The sequence below is a fragment of the Thalassophryne amazonica genome, chromosome 9 (genome assembly GCF_902500255.1).
Source record: "Thalassophryne amazonica chromosome 9, fThaAma1.1, whole genome shotgun sequence".
Lineage (NCBI taxonomy): Eukaryota > Metazoa > Chordata > Actinopteri > Batrachoidiformes > Batrachoididae > Thalassophryne > Thalassophryne amazonica.
Genome location: NC_047111.1, coordinates 50,408,957 through 50,430,363, shown reverse-complemented (window position 1 = coordinate 50,430,363; position 21,407 = coordinate 50,408,957). Strand labels below are relative to the sequence as shown.

The 21,407-nt window shown below is 45.1% G+C and overlaps 1 long non-coding RNA gene across 1 annotated transcript; it reads left to right on the top strand.

The window, feature by feature from the left end:
• Positions 1–5,223: 5,223 nt before the first annotated feature.
• LOC117516526 lies at positions 5,224–20,137 on the top strand. The gene is made up of 4 exons (XR_004562449.1): positions 5,224–5,596; positions 8,152–8,154; positions 10,085–10,099; positions 20,128–20,137. It is a non-coding gene; the product is annotated as an uncharacterized LOC117516526 (long non-coding RNA).
• The last annotated feature ends 1,270 nt before the right edge of the window (positions 20,138–21,407 follow it).

Sequence of the window (21,407 nt, the reverse complement as noted above, 5' to 3'; positions counted from 1 at the left end):
AAAAGGAGACTGGCATGTGGAGAGTGTGTTTATTGTGGCTCAAATGAGCATGCGCAGAACAAAGGGCCCCAGGCGGTCAAACAACAAGACTCAACCTTAAGCCCCTTTCACTCCGGGGCTGCTCCCGGTTGCTCCCAGTTGCGCCGTGCGATGCCGCGTGGAAGCAACTCGGTGCCGAGATGATGCAGCTCAGCGCCACAACAGCGCGAGGGGCACAAAGGAGGAAGCAAGTCGGGCACCGAAAAATTAAACCTGTTTAATTTTTTGGCGTCCTCTGCTTGACTCAGAAAGGAAGTGGTATCAGTGCAAGTAGGGGCAAAGAGGCGTTACCCGGCGTGACTCGAAGCCACACCCTCGAAAGACCACGCTACTCGGCGCCATTTCGTGATCGCACATTGCTGCATTGTTCAGCTGTACGAGGTCTATTAGACAATAAACCGACCCTTTTATTTTTTTTTAACTATATGGATTTGAATGACGTGCGATTCCACCAATCATGCTTGAACCCTCGTGCGCATGCGTGAGTTTTTTCACGTGTGACGGTGATGTCATTTCCCTGTGGGCAGGCCTTGAGTGAGATGTGGTCCCGCCCTCTAGGCTGAATTCCTTTGTTTCACATGCTGCTCGAGACGGCGCGCGTTGCTTTATCAAAATTTTTTCTGGACCTGTGAGGAATATCCGAGTGGATACTATTCGAGAAATTAAGCTGGTTTTCCGTGAAAAGTTTAATGGCTGATGAGAGATTATGGGGTGTTTCTGTCGGTGTAAGGACTTCCCACAGAGCGGGATGTCCTGCAGCACTTCCAGGCGCCGTCGTCGGCCTGTTTCGAGCTGAAAACATCCTAATTTAAGGCTTAATTAACCCAGGATGTCGTGAGAGAACAGAGAAGATTCAGAAGAGGCCGGCATGAGGACTTTATGCGGACATTCCACTGTTTAAGGACATTTTTTAATGAAAGACGTGCGCGTAAATTCACCGAGTCATTTCCGTGACGACTTGGCGAATCTGTGTGTGCCGCGACAGGAAAAACACCTCCGTGTTGAAAACCATTTGTAAAATTCAGGCGGCTTTTGATGGCTTTCAACAAGAGAGTAACTGAGAAATTGTTTAACAGCTTGGGCATGTTCCAACTTGCCCGTTAAGGTTTCCAACGGAGGTGTTTTTCCTGTCGCTACCCCCCGCGGTCGGGTCCGGCCCAACATGCGACTCTGCCCGCACGTTCTTTCATTACAAAATGTCCGTTAACAATGGAATGTCTGAATAAACTCCTCATGCTGACTTCTTCTGAAAGTTCTCTGTTCTCTGACGACTTCCTGGGTCAACAGAGCCTGAAATGTGGAAGTTTTCAACTTGAAACGGCGAGATGCCGCCTCCTCGAAGCGCAGATCGCCGTCAGGTGCCATGGGCCGTCCTTACGGCGACACTACCAGACCAAAATCTCTCATCAGCCGTTAAAATTTTTACCGAAAACCAGCTGAATTTATTGAATGGTGTCCACTCAGTTGTGCCTTAGAGTTTTGAAAAAATTTTGATCAAACAAAGCAGCAGTCTCTGAGCCATTCCTAAACAATGAAAAAAACGACGAGAGGGTGGGTGACTCCTCACTCAAAGACTGCCCACAGGCGAATGACGTAACCGACAGGCGTGAAAAAACTCTCGCATGCCCACGAGGGGTTCAAGCATGTCTGATGTAATCACACGTGATTCAAATCCATATGGTTTTTGAAAAAAATAATAAGGTCGGATACTTTTCTAATAGACCTTGTATATAAACGTTGGTTTGTGCGTGTAGTACACCGTTATTGATTTTTGTCAGATTTTTGTCCCGCTGGACTGTATTGTTTTGGAACTTTTATCCCGCCGGAGGCTGCTGCAGTATTTTTAACTCACTGGAGTTTCCTCTGCTGCAGTTTCCTCTGCTGCAGTTTTTTATTTTTTTATCTCGCTGGAGTCTCATCCCGCCACAAGCCGTTTTATCCCGCCGGACTCTGCCGAACTTTTATTGTTTCCGAGGCCGTTATTGTTCCGGACCAGTTTGAAAATGCCACGAAAAGTAATTTCATCTGCTTCCAGTGATGTGGAATCATCTGCACCACCGTCGGAACATAATGTTCCTCATGTACAGAAAAAGCAGAGACAGGTGAAAACTGTGTCGAACAAACAGCGAACCGAAATTATGGAGTGGGTTCAGCTGCACCCGATGTTGTATGACAAGGCCTGTGAAAAGTATAACAACAAAGAGGCCAAGAACCAACTTTATCAGCCGAAGGCCAGGGAGTTAGACATAGCCGGTACCGGTGATGAACCAGGCAAGCGTTTGCAGACGTGGGTGAAGACGCAACGCGATAAAGTCGGCCGATTTATGAAACTGGCCAAAGGCGTCTCTGGAAGTGGAAGTACCCGCCTGACTGCGGAAAACGCGCGCTTCCTGAAACGCTTTGGCTGGCTACATCAATACCGCAATGTGAAGAACATCGGAGCCTCCAGTATCGGTGGAATGGTAAGTACATGACATTTTGAGTACTATCCTATCTCTTTTATTTGTACACCGATATCACTGTCCCGGGCTCGCTTATTATTCCATTTTGTCAACCTCAATCTCAACCTCTTGCCAAGTTGTGTGTGTATATAACTTTATTATTAACCTTATGTATGTGTGCATGTATACCTTTATTATTAACCTTATGTATGTGTGTGTGTGTGCATGCATATATTTATTATTAACCTTGTGTGTGTGTGTGTGTATATATATATTATTAACCTTGTGTGTGTGTGTGTGTATATATATATTATTAACCTTGTGTGTGTGTGTGCATGCATATATTCATTAATAACCTCGTGTGTGTATGTATATATATATATTTATTATTAACCGTATGTATGTGTGTGTCTGCATGTAATCATTAATAACCTTGTATGTGTGTGTGTGTATATGTTCCTTATTAACCTTGTTTGTGTTTTCAAGATTATGTTTTGTTCCATTGTAACTGAATGGCTTGCTTCTTTCCGTGTGGCAGCCACGAGGGTCGGGTCCATCGGGAGGGAATGAGATGTTCGGAGAAGATGAGGATGAAGAGGCTTCAAGCGAAAGGAACATCACTGAAGGCATAGCAATGATCAATGTGGACGGCTTGGGACCCACGCCTCCCAACCCCACTGTTCGCAGCAAGCCAGGTGGAAACAAGGGCAGGACATGCCAGATGGAGGGTATCCCCTCATCAGATATGGCCAACGTAAGTCATTTGTGTAATTTAAAAGTGAACACCAAACACTTTATGTTTCCATGTCACTCATGACTCCTGCTTGTGTCTTTTCAGCTGTCAAGGCACCTATCATCCATCAGTACCAAACTAAATCGTGTAATTGATGTAAAAAATGGACATGAAAGTCAGAGGATGATCGCAGAGTTGGTGTTTCATGAAACACGAAGGATGGACAATGATATCTGGAGTGCCTACTATGTTGCAGCGATCAACCAGCTCTACCACTTCAAATCACTTCAAATGAGGAAAAACCAGGAACGCCAGCAGGCACAGCAGAACGTCCACCACTCCACACTGTACTCGCAGCCACCGCCACAAGTCCTCCAGCCCCCTCCAAACCCCTCCCTGGCTCCTGTAGTACCACACTTCCACCCACCTTCACAACTCCTCCAGCCTCCTCCACAGCTCTTCCAGGCTCCTCCGTACCCACATTTAGAACCACCTCCACAACCCACCTGTGTTCCTCCACAACCCCCCGTGGTCCTCCACAAGCCTCGCAGGTTCCTCCACAAGCCTCCTGTGCTCCTCCACAACCATCCCACGCTCCTCCACAACCTTTCCAGCTCCCTTCACACACCAGACAACAACCACAAGGTCTACGGTTGCCGACGGACTCAGAGCCAAAGAGAGTGTACCATTATACCTCCACTCTGGCTCAGAGGCCCACCCCGCAGTATTCACAGGCGCATGGCAATGCACCTGTTTGGAATCACCATCCACAACCCAGTACATCAGCTGGACCAACCAAGAGACCTTCCTCACCCCCCATGACATCCACCGAACAAGGTCACACAAGCCATTTGATTCGGCAGGCTTATGACACAGCTTCGCCACATTATCCCTATCTGACTCCTGATCTCGCCCTAAATACATCAGCATCAGACCTTAACATGTCATCATTTTTGTCTAGACTTGCTGGAGCCTCAACCCCAATGCCCAAAAGTCCTGTTGAGCAACAGGGTGACAGTGACCACATCACAGATAGTGACGAATGAGTTTTTGGGGGATGATAGTTGTGTCTAACTTTTTATTGCAGATCCAAGAGACAGGTGAAGCCTCTTGTATATTAATAGTGTTGTGCTGGTAGTAGTGTTATTTTTATTTTTTTTATTTTTTCCTCTCAATAAAGTTGTGTATTGTGTGCTTTGAGACTTGATTTCAGTGTGTTTAGTTGGGGTGTGACCTTTTTGTTAGGGCTCATCATATCATTTGTATTTTGCACTGTGTGATTCTGCAGGAATTTCAAGGTCACATGTTAAAGAAAGCTGCTGTTTTGGTTGTAGTTAGAGTTTCATTTTGCAGGAGTTTAACAATCAAAGTTTACAGAAGGTTATTAGCTTTTTAATTCACATACTTATTAGGTCACTGACTTCAGAAGGCTCTTAATTTGTTTTAACCTCAAAGCATCAGGAGAATGAAAGTCACAGGTTGCCGAAGGTTGTCAATTTGTAGGATGTTTAATTTTTGCAGTAATGTATTTTTTATTTTATTTTAAAGATCACAGGTTCCAGAAGGTTGTTATTCCATTATTATTCCACAGATATTTATGGCTCTTTAAAGGTCATAGATTACAGAAGGCTGTCAATTTGTTTGCACTTCACACCATTTTCATTTACAGGAGTATGAAGGTCACCGTTTGCTGAAGGTATAAAGTGGTTCATTTTGCATAAATGTAAACATTCCAGAAGGTTGCTATTCATTTATATCACAGAACTATTTTGTTTTCTTAAAAAGGTCACAGATTTCAGAAGGTAGTTATCAAAATTTTATCCCACAGATCTTTGTGCAACTTTAAAAATCACAAATGACGGACAGATGTCATTATATTTTTATTCACAGAATTTATTAACATCAAAGGTCACAGATTACAGAACATTGTCAATTTCTTAGCATACCACTGCATTTTCATTGACACAAGATTGAAGGTCACAGTCTGTCTAAATAATATTCAGTAGGTCATCTTGCCAGGGCACACTTCCTAAAGGAGAGCTGAAATACTCCACAAGGTAGCTCCTTTGCTCCTTGGCTGCTCTGCTTGTGTTGCCACGATAAAGGTGCTCCATGTCTGGCAGATGGGCATCCTGTCTCCATGATCCTGGGATTATTTCATGATTGTGCAGCGGATCCTCTTGGTCCAGTGTAGCAACGTCAATTGTAGGGTTTCTGAGTCGCAGGAAGTTATGAAGGACACAACATGCATGGGTGATTTTGATGACCTTGTCTGGAGTGAGAGGTAAAGTGATGAGAAGACAGCGGAACTGAGCTGCCAGAAGCCCGAATGCATTCTCCACAACTCTTCTGGCTCTTGACAGTCTGTAGTTGTAGACTCTCTGTAAGTCATATCACGAAGTGGGAGAGGCTTCATGAGCCATGTCCTGAGAGCAAAAGCATCATCTCCCACAAGGAAGTATTCCAGTGGCTGGTCACCATGAGGCAAAGGGTCTGCTTCAGGCAGGTTCAGTTTACCTGCCTCAATTGTTGCCTTGATAGGGCTCTCGTTGAACACACCAGCATCAGAGCCAGAGCCAGTCTTTCCAATGTCAACATACATGAATTTGTAGTGAGCATCTACAATCGCAAGTAGTACAATGGAAAAGAATTCTTTATAATTGTAGAATACGCTGCCACTCTTTCCAGGCTTCTTGATGGCAACATGTTTTCCATCAATGGCGCCCACACAGTGAGGGAAATTCCAGCGGTTGTAGAAATGATGTGCCACTTGTTTCCATCCCTCTGCACTATCCGGACACATGATAACTTCATCAGATAACTCCTCGATTATGGCCTGGCACACTTGTGGTACAAACACACTGATGGTGTTGTGGGCAACTCTAAATCCATACTGAAGTGACTTGTAGCTGTTTCCAGTAGCCAGGAACCTCAGAGTGATTGCAAGCTTCAGCCCCGGTTCAAGAGCCTTCCTGTAGTTTGTATCTTGTTTGGTAATCCTCTGTGCTATTCGTGTTAAAAGTTCAAGGAAAGCAGGTGGCTCCAGCCGCATGAAGTTGGTAAATGCTGAAACATCCTTGGCATGCAGCTCCTTCATCAGCTTTTCATATTGTCCATGCAAGAGTCTGCGCTGGATCCAAGGTTTCACCCACACACTTCTTCTTGCAATATCTTGCCTCCTTCTGTGTTCCTCTTCTTCTCTCAAGCGCTCTGATTCTGCCACGGCATCAACTAATGCTCTCAGGGCATTCAGATGCTGCAGAAGTGCAGCTTTTACATGAGGACTATAAAATGACATGATCTGTTTCTGCAAAAACAGTTCACTACTTCCAAGGGCAGCGAGGTGTGTGTACTGTGTTCCAAAAACAGACTGGATGAGATGCAGAAAATGAGGCTATTTAAAATTTAGAGTGAGGGGGAGCAACTGGCAGCCCCTGGCAGCAAAACTCACAGCGCAACGAGATGTCATCGGGCTCAAGCCGACACAGTCATTAACCGGCAATTAACTCCAAACAGCATGGTTTTTCGGCGTCGTCATGGCGCAATAGGGAGCAACTGGGAGCAGCCCCAGTGTGAAAGGGGCTTTAGAGACTGGGTTAAGAGTGAGTCATACAAACCACACAGGTGCCCCACGCAAATGCGCACAACTCCCAGTCACAATCCTCTGTGGGGATTTAACCCTTAATGCCCCAGCACTTATTGACACAGGGTCAGAAGGGAATCTACTGGACAGTAGATGGGCTAAGGAGGTAGGGCTCCCTCTGGTGGCCGTTCCTTCGCTATTAAAGGTGCGGGCACTAGATGGCACCCTCCTCCCAGTAATCACACACCAGACACAGCCTTTAACCTGGTTGTCTCTGGTAACCACAGGGAGGAGATTGTGTTCTTTGTGACACCCTCTACCTCCAGGATTATTTTGGGTTTTCCCTGGATGGTGAAGCACAATCTCCGGATCGATTGGCCGTCTGGGGTAGTGGCTCAATGGAGCGAAACCTGCCACCGGGAGTGTTTAAGATCCTCGGTGCAACCCGGTGAGACTGCTAAAGAGGAGGTCCGAGTCCCCCCCAATCTTACAACAGTGCCGGCTGAGTACCATGCTCTGGCTGATGTTTTCAGCAAAGATCTGGCACTCATGCTTCCCCCGCAATGGCCGTATGATTGTGCCATTGATTTGGTTCCAGGCGCTGAGTATCCGTCCAGCAGGCTGTACAACCTCTCACGTCCTGAGCGTGAATCAATGGAGACCTACATCCGGGACTCTTTAGCTGCCGGGCTAATCCGGAATTCTTCCTCCCCGTTGGGTGCGGGTTTCTTTTTTGTGGGCAAGAAGGACGGCGGACTCCGTCCATGCATTGATTATAGAGGGCTGAACGAGATCACAGTTCGCAACCGATACCCATTGCCTCTATTAGATTAAGTGTTCACTCCCCTGCATGGAGCCAAAATCTTCACTAAATTGGATCTTCCTAATGCTTATCACCTGGTTCGGATCCGGAAGGGAGACGAATGAAAGATGGCATTTAACACCCCCTTAGGTCACTTTGAGTACCTGGTCATGCCGTTCGGCCTCACTAACGCCACGCGATGTTCCAAGCATTGGTTAACGACGTCTTGCGGGACATCCTGCACCAATTTGTCTTCGTATATCTAGACGATATCCTCATCTTCTCCCCGGACCCTGAGACCCATTTTAAGCATGTACGTCAGGTCCTGCAGCGGTTGTTGGAGAACCGGCTGTTCGTGAAGGGCGAGAAGTGCGAGTTCCACCACGCTTCTTTGTCCTACCTGGGGTTCATTGTCTCCTCCAACTCCGTCGCACCCGATCCGGCCAAGGTAGCGGCTGTGAGAGATTGGCCCCAACCCGTAAGTCGTAGGAAGCTGCAACAGTTCCTCGGTTTCGCCAATTTTTACAGGAGGTTCATTAAGGGCTATAGTCAGGTTGTTGACCTCCACAAAAGTCCCCTTCACCTGGTCGGATCGGTGCAAAGCAGCGTTTAGGGAGTTGAAACACCGGTTTTCGACTGCACCAGTTCTGGTGCAGCCCGATCCTAACTGCCAGTTCACTGATGAAGTGGATGCCTCTGACTCAGGGATAGGAGCCGTGCTGTCTCAGAGCAGGGAGTCCAGTAATGTTCTCCACCCATGTGCCTACTTTTCAAGCAGGTTAACCCCCGCAGAACGGAACTATGACGTTGGCAATCGGGAACTTGGAAAGAGGCCCTCGAGGAGTGGAGACATCTGTTGGAGGGAGCTGTCCATCGGAACCTGAAATACATCCAGACCGCTAAGTGTCTGAACCCCAGGCAAGCCCGTTGGTCACTGTTTTTCAGACGTTTTAACTTCAGGATCACCTACCGCCCCGGGACCAAGTACCAGAGGTCTGACGCACTGTCCCAGGTGCACGAAGACGAAGTTAAAACAAAGCTGTCGGCTCCACCCGATACCATCCTGCCGGAGTCCACTGTCGTCGGCACCCTCACGTGGGATGTTGAGGAAGTAATCAGGGAGGCCCTGACACGACATCTGGATCCCGGCGGTGGACCTCCAAACAGGCTGTACGTCCCACCAGATGCTAGGACTGCGGTATTGGACTTCTGTCATGGTTCCAAGCTCTCCTGCCATCCGGGGGTGCAAAGAACCATGGCAGTGGTCCGGCAGCGGTTCTGGTGGGCGTCAGTCGAAGCCAATACCCGGGATGACGTCCGGGCCTGTACCACATGTGCCAGGGGCAAGGCAATCCACGAACCTGAGAGAGGACTCCTCCAGCCGTTACCTGTGCCTCGTCGCCCCTGGTCCCACCTCGGCCTGGACTTTGTCATGGGCCTCGCTGCATCCCAGGGAATGACCACCATCCTGACGATAGTGGACCGGTTTTCCAAGGCGGCCCACTTCGTGGCCATCCTGAAGCTCCAGACGGCCCAGGAGACTGCAGACCTCCTGGTCCACCACATCGTGCGTCTGCATGGTATCCCGATGGATATTGTTTCTGATCGTGGTCCTCAGTTCTCCTCACAAGTCTGGAGGAGTTTCTGTAGGGAACTGGGGGCCACTGTGAGCCTGTTGTCCGGGTACCACCCCCAGATCAACGGCCAAGCAGAGTGGGCTAATCTAGATCTAGAACAGGCCTTGAGGTGTGTTACCTCCGCGCACCCGATGGCCTGGAGTCAACATCTGGCCTGGATCGAGTACGCCGACAATAGCCAGATCTCATCTGCGACAGGCCTCTCCCCATTTGAAGTATGTTTGGGGTACCAGCCCCCATTGTTTCCGGCCATGGAGGGAGAGGTCGAGGTCCCCTCGGTCCAGGCCCACCTCAGGAGATGCTGTCGGGTGTGGAAGACAGCCCGCTCTGCTCTCTTGAGAGCCTGGACGCTGGTGAAGGACCATGCAGATCGCCGACGAGCCCCAGCCCCAGCTTACCAGCCCAGGCAGGAGGTTTGGCTTTCAACGAAAAATGTCCCTCTGCACACGGACTCACCCAAACTCACTGACCGTTTCATTGGACCCTTCCCCATCCTGAAGGTCATCAGCCCTGCCGCAGTGAAGCTCAAACTCCCTACTTCGCTGCAGATCCATCCAGTGTTTCACGTGTCGAAGATAAAACCATACCACATCTCAGACTTCTGCAGCCCCGGACCAGCGCCGCCTCCTGCCCGCATTGTCGACAGTGAGCCAGCCTGGACGGTGAGAAAGCTCCTCGATGTTCGTTGGAAGGGTCGGGATTTCCAGTATCTGGTGGATTGGGAGGGTTACGGACCAGAAGAGCGCTCCTGGGTGAAGAGGAGCTTCATCTTGGATCCCACCTTCCTGGCTGACTTCTACCAGCGTCACCCCGACAAGCCGGGTCGGGCGCCAGGAGGCGCCCGTTGAGGGGGGGTCCTGTTGTGTGGGCTGCCCGAAGAGGAGGTACTGCTGGCTCACCACCAGAGGGCGCCCTGCCTGTTGTCGGGTTTCAGACACCAGAGGGCACAGTGGCCAGGTGTGATCACCAGGTGCACCGGAGCATCAGCTGTCACACATCATTCATCATCATCACGCCATCCATAAAAGCTTGGGAGAGACACCATAACTCTGCCGAGTTATTAGCTTACCCTACAGGTAAACAACTCAGCCGTTTTGTGCCGTACACACACGTTTTTGCTTCTGAGCTTTTTGCAGTCGTTAAACTTCTGTATACTTGCAGCTTGTAGCCGAGTTTGTGGAAGTTGGAGGAGTTGGCGTCTCCACTCCTCACTTCTGACTTTCTAAGTAGTACACAAGGCACTGCACGAACTCTGTGTTCCTGTTTTCTGTAAGTGGAGGTTTTTCCCCCCAGGAAGGAACTGTATTGTTGCTGACTGTTTGCTGGGTGTACACACACCCACCTTAACCTGTGTCTGTTCCTGCCAGCAGTACTGGAACTGACAGCTGGAAGCGGTGGCCACCTGGGGACTCAGGACTTGGCGGCTCTGGTGTATTGCAGGTCTCCGTTGGCGGTGGAACATCGTGGGTCCCGGCTCTTCTCTGGTTAGGCGTCTCCTACCCTCGGGCCTGCCCACGCGTCATTTGGTTTTCTTGATTGACAGAGTAAAAGCATTTTTGAACTGTTGTGCACATTTGCAGCAATAAATTGTATTTATTGGAATCTCTAAGATGAAAGTCTACACAAGATCATCTAAACTGTTTGAGTTAATTTCCATTGTGGTGGTGTAAAAAGGCAAAAATACAAAAACTGTCACTGTATGGCCCTGACTATAGGTTTCTCCCCCCATCTCTTTTTTCCATGTGTGTGTGTGTGTGTGTGTGTCTGGCAGTGATGTGGACATGGTTTCTAGTGATCTCTCCCAGCTGCACTGCATTAAGGCAACACACCTGCTCATCATGAACTCATCTGCTTGCTGTATTTAAACCCTGGCTCTTCAATCACTCCTCGGCATATCATGTGTTTTGCCAGCTTGGAACACTTCCTGTGATTGCCACATTACATGACACTGCACCCACAGATGCCGCAGTAATACTGCTTTTAGTCGCCGACAGACACCATGTTCAAGGACCCAGTTTTTGGTTCGTCCTACATACCACGCTGCACCCGCCCCATTGCTGATCACTGTAGTGACCTGTGAGGTCAACACTCACCCCCTGCTGTATCTGCCTCACCCACCACACTGCTGACCTCTGAGCCAACCTCCTGCCTTCCCCAAAAGGTAATTGAGAACAAACTCAAAAGGTACCATATTCATGTGGTGGAACGCCGTGAAATTCTGCCTGAAAAAGGGGGTGGGAGGGGGCCGATGTTACAAATGTTGGAATGGCCACCCCTCCATATGTTTCAATAAAATGTGCAATTTCATCACAAATAATTCACAACTGGTGCCAGATCCGTTGTGCGCAACCAAACACCCAAATTGATGTCACTGTCATGAGACTACAACAGATAAAACAAAAACATTGCATGCATGTGTAAAGTAACTAATGAATAAAAAACTAGAAGCATTCGGAGAGCGCAAACCTCCGCCAAGGCCATAGGGTCACTGATGACACATGGAATACCCTTTGGCAAAGAGACTTATTCCACGTCATTTCACACATCTACTGTCATGTTTCAGATTCAGTGGTTAAACCCTTAGATCTTCAGCAAATGTATTTATAAAGAGAAACTGCATGAACTCCACAAGTTTTTTTAAATTTTCTAATAACAAATTTATTCAATGAGGAGAAACAAATTCTAAATTATTGTTGTGTCATAAGTTAATTTTTGTTCAGCCTTTGTGACCTGTCTTCATGAAGTTAGATGCAAAAATGTTGAAATTGGCCCTAATCTACAATGATAAAAAATCCTTAAAAAAATTACTGGATCCGGATCGTGTTCTGGATCACTACCAAAATGTAATCACTTCTAAGTTAGGCCAAGATACACCCCTGGTAAAAATTTCATTGAAATCCGTTGAGGATTTTTTGAGTAATCCTGCTAACAAACCAACCAACCAGCCTACAAACAAACGGACGCGACCAAAACCTTGGCGGAGGTAATAAAATTCCCATGCAAAACACCTGGTACATTTACAGAACTCTGCAAAGACCAGCGCACACTGATGACGCTGTGACAGGTACAACTTGGAAGCGAGGTGGAAAAACCCTGTGAAAAAGTATAATTTTTTTTGTTTGTTTTTCACAATGTGTTGTGGTGACAAAATGAATTTAGAGTGGGTATAATCAACTTAAAAAAATAGTTTAATTTCGGGTGGCCATGAAAGCAACTTTCATGGAAAAAGCGGATGCTTGGGGGAGAATAAACCATCTTCTGTTCAGGATAAACTGTTTTTGGTTTTCCATGACATCATTCACTGAAATGAGTTGCTGCTGTTAGCTGGTTTTGTTTGTTTTTGTTCATTTGTTTTTATGAAGTGGCTATTTGTACAATACCAGACTCCTTTTTCACAGTACACCATCCAATAAAAAATGTGTTTGCACAGCATTGAATAAAAAACTGCAGTGATTATCACAAGATAAAGAAAGACACCGTGATGTCGAAGCACAAGTGATGAATTTCAAGCTCAAAAGTTAGGGTTAAGGTTAGAGTTGTGCATTAACGGTGATGTTTGATAGTTTAAATAACAAATGGTGGTGTACTCATAGCAGTTCATGGTTTGCAGATGGTACAATAAGAACATCAGTCTTGTTTTTGTTGAAGCTCCCATATTGAAGTTCATGTAGGAATTCTTATGTTCTGCCTCCTACAGTTATTTCAATAACAAGCAAAATAGTCACATGAAATGTGTCTTGTCTTGTGGATGTCGCGCCACAGGACACAGCATCATGTGGAACACAGCTCATGTGGGTCACGTGACAGTCAGATCGCCTGCTGCTGCGTTTCAACCTGGGGGCAGCCTGTCAATGTGCACACCGTGCGCACGTGCTCGCTTGCTGCAGCCCATCGCCACAGTGATATATGTTTTTATTTATGCCCACTTGATGACAGCAAACAAACACATGCACGTCACAGTGGTCAGTTGTTAGTCCATGTCTGTCCAATCACAGTACTGTCCAGCTGGGATGTCCAGAATGACAGATCTCCATGGCCACTTCTGTCATAGCCACACCTCCTGTCAGTTCAGCGCACACACCAAAGCCACACTCGTGGGGCACTTAGACAAATTTCACTGCGAGTACGACAGTGATTGTCTGCAGTCTGTTGTTGTGCCAAGAATGCGAATGGTCACACATTTTCTAAATGCCATGTGAGCGGTGTTAGATGTTTGTGTGTGTCACCTGGAATTTGGCCGACACCTGCCGTGAGAGGGTTTGATGTGCTCGCACAGCGCACACTCTGTCTTTCAGCCGCTGGTTGTGCAAATAATTGTAGCAACAGGTGCACAAGGCATTAGAGGCAGCTACGAAATTACATGGTTTGCATATGATTCCTGCTTCATGCGCATTTAATGCGCAATTCGACCAAATTCACACTATGTGTGAAGGGGCCCTAAGCATTGTCATACTGAAGAGTTGTGTTAGGATAATGGTGCATGCAGCTTTTGCAAAGTGCCCACATATTGGTTGGAACTGACTGTTCCAAAAGGTCTGTGACTTCTGTGCCATCGCAGTCCCACAAAATGGTCATATGGACTCATCGAGGCTAGATTTCACCTCCTGACTGAATTTACACCCACACAGGTGCTACCAAAGACAACATGCATTTGTTGATGAATATGCACATCCCTCCACTGTGGAGAATTCAATAACAGCATGTTGTTTCAAAATGCACCTCCATGCACCTCACCATTTTTTTTTAACAACTGCTGTGCACAAGTCTTACATTGATGGAAATTCTGATTGCCTGAAATTGCAGTCAAAAAAAAAAAAATCTTGGTATAGCAGTAGTCTAGTCAATAAGCAAAGGATTATTCTTTTTCTAGTTTCACTGTTGTGTGGGCCGCTGAAGAGGAGGTACTGCTGGCCCACCACCAGAGGGCGCCCTGCCTGTTGGCACTTTTCAGGCTCCAGAGGGCGCACTGGCCATGTGGATCCTCCAGGTGCACCGTTTGGCTGTCAGCTGTCAGACATCACTCATCACCTCATTCCATAAAAGCCTGGGAAAGACACCATAACTCTGCCGAGTTATCAGCTTAACACGCAGGTAAACCGACTCAGCCGTTTTGTGCCATACGCACATTCATTGTTACTGAAGTCTTTGCAGTTGTGACTTATACTTGCAGCTTGTAGCCGAGTTTGTGGAAGTTGGAGGAGTTGGCGTCTCCACTCCTCACTTCTGACTTACTAAGTATAACAATTGACACTGCACGTCCTCCAGTTTTTCCTCTGCACTCTGGGAGTATTTGGATTTATTCCTACAAGAGGATTTCTGTGAGTTGCTGACTGTTTTCTGGGTGTTCACACACCCACCCTAACCTGTTTTTGTTCCTGCCAGCAGTACCAGGTCTGACAACCAAGAGCGGTGGCCACCTGGAGGAATCAGGACTTGGCGGCTCTGGTGTGTTGCAAGTCTCCGTTGGCGGTGGAACTTCGTGGGTCCCGGCTCTTCTCTGGATAGGCGTCTCCTACCCTCGGGCCTGCCCACGCGTCACCTTTTTGGTTATTGATTGACTTTAGCATATTTGGTTTTGTTGCACATTTGCATAATAAATTGTTATTTATTTGAATTCCTATTGGCCATTAATTTACGCTCCCTGGCGTGGGTCCGTGCATTTCACTTTCCCAACATTCACTTTGATAGCTTGCTTGTTACCGAAATAATCACATTGGAGGCAAAACTTTTCAGCCATCCCTCATAGTTATCTGGAACACGGCATTACTGTTTCTTTTCTAATTTCAACTTACTGAAAATAAATTAGCCATAAAGATAAACAAAGAGCTGAAAGTATCTGAAACCTCCATGGAGATGTTGAGCTGCGGACACATGGTTAGATTTACAAGAATTTCTTTCACTTTACAAGGACTCAAACCTGATTGTTAACAGAAAAAGTGAATGGGCCGCACTTTACTGAAAAAGCTTAAGTTGCACCGTTATTCAGGAAATCAATGCTCAACCCATCTCAAATGAAACATACTGGACAGGCTCCATGAATCCTTATCTGTGAAGCATTCCGTAATGGAGTCAATGACAATAAGCCTAATCCGAATCAATCTCCTTTCAAGAGTTTTTAACTTCTGTGAAACAACTCTGCCTGTTGTATAAGTGTTGCACTTATCATGGGCACCCTCTCAATCCTCAGCAATTATTCTAATGTACTCATCGGCAGCATCTGGCAGTGGAAAAACTGGCTAAATCTTACTGTCTGTAACCTCCCAACTGACAATATCAGGACCTGCCTTCAGCAAGTTTGAGCCATACCTCTCTGGCTGATCCTAGAGGGGGCAAATGCTGATGTGCACTGTTTGTCTGCTATAGTGGAGCAGATCATTTTGATTTTTGGCCAGAATTGTTCACTTGGTGATACAAGCATCAGATTTGGTTTAAATGGTCTTCATAAATCAGTGTTTGAGGAAAAAAGGGCGGGCCACTTGAAAATCCAATATGGCGGCCAGGTAGGGGTCAATGATGAATTACACGGGGTCAAAATTTTAAAATGCTACAATCATATTGAAAGCTATACCACATTATGTGTCTGATCACAAATATTCCAAAAAGGTATAGTTTGGTCTATCTGTGACTGAATGTTCTGGAGTTATGGGGTAAAAACAGCAAGAATGGTGAGAAAGGTCAATTTCAGTTATAGGTCACATGTCATAGAATCCAATGGATGTTGACATTGTTTGACATGTACTTTGGAAACCAAGCATTGAACACAGTCAAAACTATTCCATTTATTAATCCTATTAGCTCAACCAATAATTTACACCACCTTTTACCACATTTGCAGCAAGTTTAACTTTTGACTTCTGTATGAACTGATATTGACCTTTGTCACCATTCTTGCTGTTTTTACCCCATAACATTCAGTCATAGATGGTCCAAACTATACCTTTTTTGGAATCTTTGTGATCAGATACATAATGTAGTATAGCTTTCAATATGATTGGAACATTTTAAAATTTTGACCCCTGTGCAGTTCTTCACTGACCCCTACCTGGCTGCCATATTGGATTTTCAAATGGCCCACAATTTTTTCTCAGTGATTTATGAAGAAGATTCATGCCAAATCTGATGCTTGTATCATCAAGTGAAGGATGGTTTTCACTGCTAGGGTACCTCAACAGTCTATGCTCGTCCCCCTCTAATCACCTAACTATCATGATTTTTCATACCAATACTGAGCTTAGGACAGTCTGCTGGACCTACATAGTAATATTTGTGGCTCTCAGCCTGTCTCTGCAGCATGTCTAAATAGATGAAAGATTGATAACTTCAGCTCAGCCTGTCAAATGCTGCACTTTTTTTTTTTACTATTCCAGCCAAAGCTTTCTGTCTGAATGTGTTATGATACAGCTTAAAATTAACCCAAAATGCCTATCATATCTCACGGCATGTCGTAATTCAGCAGCACAAAATATACATTAATCTGTTGGTTTGTGATATTGTCATGAAAAGCGCTACATTTTTGTAATGGGAGCACAAACTCATTCTAATACATTCCGTGATGGGTGCATGAAATTAAAAGTGAAGTGGGAGAGGCTGAGGGTGGTTATGGTTAGGGTTGGGGGTAGGAGTCGGGTTAGGTTGTGGTTAAGGTTAGGATTGGTGGTAGGAGTAGGGTTAGTAATAGTGAGTTAAAAACAAACAAACATGAGACTGGGTTGAAAATGCAGACAAAACAGGCACACAGCAGATTAGAAAAAAGTGTTTTATTTACCAGAAAAGTGTTGTAACTGTCCAACGACTGGTCACAGTCCAAAACAGTCATCCAAGGTCAACCAAGAGATGCCTGTGCGTGGATTTGTTGAATGTGGGAATGTTGTTGCACACACTGTCCTTGACAGATCCTTTGCCTTGTCTGATGGCTGGGAAAACCCAGATGATCAAGGTCCAAGGACCTGCTGCAGAGTTCATCTGCCTTCAAAGCTGCTAGATTACAATCCATCACCACCTCCGCCTGATCCACCATTGAGGACTTCTTGTTTCACCAATCCCATTAGCCGTCTTGCATTTAGGGTTCCTGTTTGACCTTCATAGTCACTGTAGCGGCTGTGGGCACACAAGGTCCCCACAGCATTTTACCCAGTCAATCCCTTCTTGATCTGTTATCCAGGTGTTCCAATGTGAAGAAGGGGTTAGATTTTGACACCTAAATGTAAAGGTACTGCTTGTACAATGCCAAATCAGAAAATAAAGTGTCATTTTTCAATATGGCCCCAGCTTTTTTTTGATATGGGGTTGTAGATGAGTGTAACACTGTTGTACTGTGACAGTGATTTATAAAATGTTTCAGACAATACAAGGATTGGAAAGCTAGTCAGTTTTGCTATAAATGTGTAGTTTTTCCAGAGCTTTAATGATGATGCCTGCATTGCTCAAGTTACAGAATCAACGATAAAGCACACACATTTAGTGAATCAGAGTGTTATAAAATGTGGTGAAACACTTTGATATAAATCTCCTTATGCAATGTTACTTTAGGGCCCTGTTCCACTGGTGTTTAGGAGGATTTGCATATGGATTGCACACAAAATTGGCCCATATTTGCCAAACATCCGCAATATCCGAGTAACATGCCTGTATGAGTCGGCCCTCATCTGAACACGTCTGTGATCATCCGCAGAGGTATGCATAGCCAGGATTTTTGAGCTGTTCAAAAATCTGGATGCGGATAACATCCGCCTTACATACTCCATATATACTCAATTCATACACAATACATACTCACTCTATGCACTGTATATCTGCCGTTAACCGCTGATATCCTCAACTGACGGGGATTTGAGGCTTGGCAGCGGACTGGGACAGTGTGTAAAACAGATATATTGTGTGCCCATCATGTCCACATCACAAACTAAAATACGTTGTAGCGAATGCATGCAAATTGGCCACAAATAAAGCATTTTTATTACATCTGCTTTGCAGCTGATTTGCGGACAATCTGTGAATGCATAACAAACACGTCACGTAAACCCAAAGTACTATATGTGGCAGAAAGCGACATACCTGCCAGTCAGTGCCGGTCCGGCTGTGTAAATCCACAAAGATGTAGCTGCTGCAATCCAGGACTTTTATTTAACACCAACAAAAGGAAGAGTTGCTGTTTAGCCACAACTCACGCTGAAGTCTGTTTTCTGTGACACTCTAAAAAAAAAAAAAAACACCGTCTCACACCCTGAGCGGCTTACCCCCTCCCGCTCCCGCTTGCATACATGTGATTACAAATAATTTTGCAAGGTGGCACTGCATTTCCATTGTTAGACATTACAAACCAGCAGCTGAAAGAAAGGTCCTTCAAAGGTGAACAGTTTTTTTCTGACTTCAAAATTGTGCACATGGTGTCCAAGAGTGGGTGGAGAGGACAAAAGAGGAAAAAAAAACATATAGCGACCAAAATGCCTTTGCTTGGGCACAACATTTAAGCTAATTACTCCCCATGGTTTGAATTGTGTGTGTACTAGATGGATAATAATTTTAGCTGTGCATACGAGGTAATCCATTCAAGCATTTGGAAGTATGTTTCTCCCTGATGGAACAAAATCTTTTCTGCAGTAAAATGTATTTCCATGTTTACACTGGAACCTGGGAATTACTTGTATTTTGTGCACACAGTAGCATTTTGAATGTTTCAAGATAACATGGCCTTATTTCATATTCATTTCTCTCTCACTCAAGATTTGCTTGAACCAAAGATGACACAACGTGTGCAGATCTTACCCATCCTGCACTGTGTGGACAGAGGTGCACACTGTAACTTGTGTTTTCTGTGGTTTGTCTGAAAAATGCTAAAGCATTATGTTAATGTGTCACTTTTAAACACATTATCTGCACAGCTTCATCATTTAGAGCTTCAAAGAATAGTTGGTTTCCTTTTGATATGTCAATATTAAATGAGGCGAACCGGGTGTGGAAGGAATGTAACTAATGGCCCTAGGGTAATTTGAATTTGAGACCACTGGTTTAAGGACATAGGTGGACTCAAACCATATAAATGTTAATTTCTAAACTGCTCTTTGCAGTACACCTACATATGGAGATGTCTGTGCTTACATTTCTCCACTCATGTATTTAGTTTAATGTTGCTGATTATTCTAAACTCGAAGACTGTGCCATATCAGTGAGGTCAATTAAAACCAAAATCTGGTTTACACTTGATGAGGAGCACTTGAGAAAGGTAATCTACTTAAACACATCAGTGTGAAAAGAGTGGTGGATGTGAAAAATTGGAAAAGGAAAGCATCTCCATAAAGCCTGTCAGAAGATGGAAGCATGAATTACTCTAAAATCATCTGGTAGATGGCTGTGTTGACTTTGGACTCGATAGAACACAGTGGATCAGTAAAATATAGTTTTTATATAAATTAACTGAATCGACACTAGCAAATGACATGTCACCCCAAAATCATCAATGACTGTCAAAACATTACACTAGACTTAAAGCAAATTGGATTCTGTAACTCTCCACTCTTCCTCCAGACTCTGGGATCTTGATTTCCAAATGAAATGCAAAACTTACTTTCATCTGAAAAGAGTACTTTGGACTACCGAGTAATGGTCCAGTTCTTTATTTCCTTAGCCCACGTAAAATACTTCTGATGTCTGTCTATGGTTCAGGAATGGCTTCACGCTAGGAATCAAATCAAATCAAATCAATTTTATTTATATAGCGCCAAATCACAGCAAACAGTTGCCCCAAGGCGCTTTATATTGTAAGGGAAAGCCATACAATAATTACAGAAAAACCCCAACGGTCAAAACGACCCCCTGTGAGCAAGCACTTGGCGACAGTGGGAAGGAAAAACTCCCTTTTAACAGGAAGAAACTTCCAGCAGAACCAGGCTCAGGGAGGGGCAGTCTTCTGCTGGGACTGGTTGGGGCTGAGGGAGAGAACCAGGAAAAAGACATGCTGTGGAGGGGAGCAGAGATCAATCACTAATGATTAAATGCAGAGTGGTGCATACAGAGCAAAAAGAGAAAGAAACACTCAGTGCATCATGGGAACCCCCCAGCAGTCTAAGTCTATAGCAGCATAACTAAGGGATGGTTCAGGGTCACCTGATCCAGCCCTAACTATAAGCTTTAGCAAAAAGGAAAGTTTTAAGCCTAATCTTAAAAGTAGAGAGGGTGTCTGTCTCCCTGATCCGAATTGGGAGCTGGTTCCAGAGGAGAGGAGCCTGAAAGCTGAAGGCTCTGCCTCCCATTCTACTCTTAAAAACCCTAGGAACTACAAGTAAGCCTGCAGTCTGAGAGCCAAGCGCTCTATTGGGGTGATATGGTACAATGAGGTCCCTAAGATAAGATGGGACCTGATTATTTAAAACCTTATAAGTAAGAAGAAGAATTTTAAATTCTATTCTAGAATTAACAGGAAGCCAATGAAGAAAGGCCAATATGTGTGAAATATGCTCTCTCCTTCTAGTCCCCGTCAGTACTCTAGCTGCAGCATTTTGAATTAACTGAAGGCTTTTCAGGGAACTTTTAGGACAACCTGATAATAATGAATTACAATAGTCCAGCCTAGAGGAAATAAATGCATGAATTCGTTTTTCAGCATCACTCTGAGACAAGACATTTCTAATTTTAGAGATATTGTGCAAATGCAAAAAAGCAGTCCTACATATTTGTTTAATATGCGCATTGAATGACATATCCTGATCAAAAATGACTCCAAGATTTCTCACAGTATTACTAGAGGTCAGGGTAATGCCATCCAGAGTAAGGATCTGGTTAGACACCACGTTTCTAAGATTTGTGGGGCCAAGTACAATAACTTCAGTTTTATCTGAGTTTAAAAGCAGGAAATTAGAGGTCATCCATGTCTTTATGTCTGTAAGACAATCCTGCAGTTTAGCTAATTGGTGTGTGTCCTCTGGCTTCATGGATAGATAAAGCTGGGTATCATCTGCATAACAATGAAAATTTAAGCAATGCTGTCTAATAATACTGCCCAAGGGAAGCATGTATAAAGTGAATAAAATTGGTCCTAGCACAGAACCTTGTGGAACTCCATAATTAACCTTAGTCTGTGAAGAAGATTCCCCATTTACGTGAACAAATTGTAATGTATTAGATAAATATGATTCAAACCACCGCAGCGCAGTGCCTTTAATACCTATGGCATGCT